Raw genomic sequence first — 5,000 nt, 5'->3', positions numbered from 1 at the left:
TTTTTTCGCAACGTGATAGGCGGTACGTTTTAGTTTTTAAAAGTAACGAAAAAGTGCAGAAAGTAGCCTCCTTCGCAGACCTTGCTGTGATTCTTCACACAATCTTTCCTCCTCAAAGATGGACCATCGTTGAGGGGGAAAGATTGCGTGGATAGTCTCAAGAAGGTCTGCGCAGGAAACTATGCAGAGAGTTTCTTTGCAAAGAGGATGAAACAAACAAAGAAAGAACAAGACAAAAAAGCTATAATTTAACACTTTAAGATCTAATAAAAGACATTTAAAGTTTGTGCATAAGTGTGTAAATAGACGCCTTCGTGTTGGTGGAAAGAGATACAACTGATGGTCAAGACCTTGAAGGCTTGTCGTTGCTAAGGCAATAACCATTTATGAATCCGCTGAGAAAACCTCCTTTCTTTGAGGCAAAGGACACCTGGAAAATGTGATCGGGATCGCAATGAGTTCACAACGAGCGTCGGGATCACGTAGCCGAATTGGGGGACATTTTCGTCGGGATGACCGGGTTGAAAGATCCTATTGGGGACCCTCACGATAGTCTGAAGTGTGTTTGTTTTAACTAAACGAATTATGAACAGTGGTAGTTAAGATGAATAAACGAACTTACTTCTGGTACAAACAGCCCTAATTCTCATTACTTTGTTCGAAGAACAAACTCCAGGATTCGACTACGTTTTTGGACTTTGGACTTTCTTTTATATTATTATTATTATTATTATTATTATTATTATTATTATTATTTGGTTTTTTTCTCTGTCTCGTAGGAGGCAGTTTAAGTGAGATTTGAACTCGATATCTCCTCCTTCAGAGACAATCGCGATTACCACTAAACTACGGAAGACTACGCCAAAGATGAACGGAGAAATATGTATCAAAGAATTGTGTGCGTGACCGGAAACGAGTGTTTGTGTTTCTCTTGCACGCAATGCAATATCCAGTTATCGTATTACTCTGTAACTGATATCGTAATTTTATAATTCTCCCAGTATTGTTAAGAAAAAGTATTAAATATTATTAAATATCATCGTAAAGTATCATTGCAAAGTATCTTCTTTCTTGTTTTGATTGGAATCAATGCCGTTAACAACAGTTTTAAATGTAACTAAATATCCACGATCGTACTTAACCCTATCATTGGGTCACAGATTGTGGACTGTGGACGTCGGACTACGGAATTGAAACTGGATATTTACCGACATATTTTAACATAAAACAAGACGCTCCATAAAAGCGTACACTGGGTTTCCTGTGGTACGTGTAACATAAAAACAGAAGGCACTGAATTGGTGGCCGGTATTGAACTGCAGGGTTCCAGTTTATTTTTTCAAGTGGGGGGTCATTAAGACCATGAGGGTCACCCACATTTCGCGCCAGCAGAGGCCCTTTGGCTCACGCGTTCACAACTTTACTTATTTTGTAATATCCCGTGCCATTTTGAGGTCATTTAGTTTTTTAAGCTTTGGTAATAAATTCAGTTTAAAGATAACAAAACACGCTCTTGAGTAAAATTCACTCGTTTCTTCTCAGATAAAGGAAAAAATAACATAGTTTTTATATATAGCTCTGAATCGAGTTCTCATCGAAAGATTAATGACAATCGATTGTAAAAAGACGAAGATTTCTGCAGTCTCTGACTTTTATGATGTTTTGTCAAAAGGAAGAAGTTGTCACTTGCTAGGCAACCATAAAGGTGCGCGTGATCACCTTGTGTCAACTGAATGAACTACGGGAAAGCATGTTAATCGTTCGTCGTTTTCAGAGTAAAAAACGTCTTTGGTTTTTTAATTTTGTTGTAATATTTAACTGAATATTTACATTTCATCTGTCGGGTCAGGAAGCCTTCTTTGTCGGGTTCCTGAGGACGTATCTATTTTGACTTCAGGGTGAACTATTTACACAATCGCGAGGTTGAGCGGCCACGTAATTGAAAATCTGTGCATCCATGAGATACAAAAACAGACTTACGAATTATCGTAAATCACAATGCTGACAAGGACAAAAGCAGAAGAAATGGTTCATAAATATAAAGTTTGTTACTATCTGAATGTTTTTGGGTTAGAGTAAAGGATTATATTGTCACACAATTGATGTAATTTCATGACACTCAAAATTCGCAAAAAGCGTGAGTTTCATGTAAACAATCTTCGCACTAGCAAGTCGTAGCAATAAATTGGATTAACAAGGAAGTCAAAGAAATATTGTTGGCTTCCCACATAAATTTCATCTTACACTACACTGACAAAATCATTTGTCAGAGAAATAAAATTCCTGTCTCCTCAGGTATCACATTTCAACGCACGTATGCAAATTTTTTAACCATTAGCAAAAATATTATTTCTCGTCAAGCGTTGCAACTTTTATACTCAAATAACCGCTGAAAATAAAGATTTTTTAGCGATCTATCCGTAGATATTTTTTCATAAATTTATGTTATCTGTCAAAATTTGCACAACAGTCAAATCAAAAAAATAGCAGCGCACGCAACATATTTAGTCGCATTTACCTCTTCCTCGAATTCTAATGCTTAACACAGGAATTTTTAATCATTGGGAAAATCTTTCTATATTCGTTAGCAATCATCCTTTCAAATATTTTAGAGAAATCGACCGATCCGCGAATATTTTACGAGTTTTGTTCAATGGGATGTCAAAAGGCCAAGTGGATGTTATGCATATAATAGGGGAAGTTCGGGCGATCAACTTGCGCGTGTGACCCGTTATAAATATTTTTTCACAAAATGTTCCCGAATCTTCAAGTATCACCACAGAAGACAAGAACATCATTCTGAAAGGTTATTCTACGCAAAAAGTAGGTTCTGGAGGTAATTTTGAGAGTAGAAATCAAGTTTACGCCGCATGGTATATTTATATTTAATTAAGTTAACACAACAGAAAGACGCTTACCTTATTTTGACACGAAAATGCTTTACTATTGCCATAAAAACTATCCAGTTAAGCTTGCATATTACACAACATGATGAATTCATAAAGGCCACCTTTTCCAGCGAATTACTTTTTGAAACAAACAACATATTTGCTATAAGAGGCAGAAAACCCTTACTATTTCATAACGTACGTGAAGACAAGAAACTCAATCGTGTCAAATTACACTCCGTGTCAAAAACGCAACTAAATAAATTTCCCACCAGTGTTCAGCATCCACCTTTACTGAAAAACCCTTTACTTGAATTATCAAGCAAAAAATGGGCAACAAGCTTTTTTGTTCAAATAATTTTTGACTAACAAGAATTAGTGAAATTTCCAATTGTTACCCGAATTGAGTACAAACACATAAGCCAGACAAAAGAGATCACAGATCCAAGTTTTTCAATTCCTTCTCTGTCTTTGTTAAACCCATAAGTTACTTGAGAATTTTCCATTTGATTTCAGTGTTGTACAAAACACCACACTTGTACAATATTAGAACTACAGCTCACTTTGATTACTTTTTTTTTTGTTGTTTTTTTTTGTTTTTTTTTTGTTTTTTATTGTACTACTTACGATACATGTTACATGATTTACACTTGTACTTACTTCTTACACAATACTTGCACTACATTAACTTGCACTACATACGATACATATTACAATACCATAACACTAGTCAAATGGAATTATAGTTGATCTGTTTACAACGTAATTGTTTACATTTTAATTGTTCGAGTCTCTAATAAGAATTTTGTTTGTTACTTTCACTATGTAGGGTATTGGCTTTCTAGGATTTAATAGGTTGTTAAATAAATAGATAGCAAGAAAATCAAAATACAGAAGCTGAGAAGTAGAAGGACACAATGTAATTTTATAAGGACAGAAAAAATTTCCATTTGTTCCTAAATTCTTTCTCCTTATTACAACTGGCTGCAATATATTTTTCTATATTAATTTTTTCGCGCACAAGTGAGGCAAAAACATCGAAATTGTACTTTATGGTATTTAAAGCATTAACATACAAGAAATATTTACCTAAAATAATAAGATGGTTGAGGGCCAAACAGTAGTTGTGACAGCGAATAATTCCGAACATAATCTCCAGTTCTGACATAAGCAGTTTCGTATTACTAGAGGTTGAGTACCACTCCCGGAATTACTGCTCAAGGGCGACAGATTGTTGTCGAAGTCCATTCCTCGTCCCTTTTAAGATTCCACCGCCTGTCTTGTTCAATATCCAATTGACTTTCCATTATTGAGCTCCATAAGGGTATATTTAGTTTAAAGATCCACTAAAACGCCATTCGCGTTACATGACTTTCGGTTAAGTTAATCATTCTACTGTGTCCACCAGAGAAATCTACGCATTTCCATTACCCTCTCGACCCTAAGAAAATACCCGCAGAAGGCTCTGTGCACAAAGATTTGGTTTTATCAACGGAGTTGATAATGTAAATTGGCCACCGTACAGAGATTCTAAAAGCTGACGTTTCGAGCGTTAGCCCTTCGTCAGAGCGAGTCGAGGGATTATGGGTTACGAGTAGTTTTTATAGTAGAGTTGGAGCTACACTATTGGTGGTAACATGGCAACGTGAAAAATAGGAATATATTAGTTAAATGAAAAGCGTTCGTTAATACCGTGAGGATTAAGGGTGACGATTTGAAAGATGAATTTTTGTTCCAGATTCTTGCGGCTTTCCGTCGTACCTAGATGTAGGGAAAAGCCGCAGATAGCCATGTGTTTTTTGGAGTGGTTAGGCAGATTAAAATGGAGAGCGGCTGGCTTAGATGCATCCTTGTCATTCTTCTCAACATCGCGAAGGTGTTCGCGGGATCGGTCGCCTAGTCGTCTACCTGTCTCACCAATGTATAATTTATTGCATAACGTACAGGTTATGCAATAAATGACATTTGCGGAGGTACATGTAAAACGATCGGTGATCTTAACAGATCGCTTAGGTCCCGATATCTTGCTAGTGTTAACAATGAAAAGACAAGTTTTGCATCGTGAGCGCGCGCAGTTGAAAGTGCCGGGTTGCGCCGCCCACTCTTCCGAAA

General features: G+C 36.5%; 1 protein-coding gene and 1 pseudogene across 3 annotated transcripts in view; one reads left to right on the top strand and one right to left on the bottom strand.

Annotated features, from left to right (window-relative positions):
- The window catches only part of LOC137987319 (uncharacterized protein KIAA1958-like), a 3,197-nt pseudogene extending 2,547 nt beyond the window's left edge, over positions 1–650 (bottom strand).
- LOC137990657 (uncharacterized) overlaps positions 1–5,000 on the top strand; it is a 35,095-nt gene that overhangs the window by 12,637 nt on the left and 17,458 nt on the right. The gene's annotated exons all lie outside the window — the stretch shown is intronic.

Source organism: Montipora foliosa, chromosome 2 (assembly GCF_036669935.1).
Source record: "Montipora foliosa isolate CH-2021 chromosome 2, ASM3666993v2, whole genome shotgun sequence".
Taxonomy (NCBI): domain Eukaryota; kingdom Metazoa; phylum Cnidaria; class Anthozoa; order Scleractinia; family Acroporidae; genus Montipora; species Montipora foliosa.
The sequence above is the reverse complement of the archived record's forward strand: the minus strand, read 5'-3'. Positions and strand labels throughout refer to the sequence as shown.